The following is a 202-nucleotide window of genomic DNA, read 5'->3' as shown; positions in this document are numbered from 1 at the left end:
AGTCAGGGAGGGTGGGGATGGGCGCCGATGGGGGTGGGTCGGGGGTGGGGAGTGAAAGTTGACTTAGGTTTTGACAGTTTATTATCATTCTTTAGACTTATATTATCATTCTTTTTTTAAGAGAATTGTTTAATTTACCGACCACGGGATGTCGGTATTTTTTAAAATAATTATCTATATTTAAAAATATTTAATAAATACC

This window comes from Solanum tuberosum, unplaced genomic scaffold, assembly GCF_000226075.1.
Source record: "Solanum tuberosum cultivar DM 1-3 516 R44 unplaced genomic scaffold, SolTub_3.0 scf00031, whole genome shotgun sequence".
In the NCBI taxonomy this organism is placed as follows: Eukaryota; Viridiplantae; Streptophyta; class Magnoliopsida; order Solanales; family Solanaceae; genus Solanum; species Solanum tuberosum.
This window is presented reverse-complemented; position numbering follows the sequence as displayed.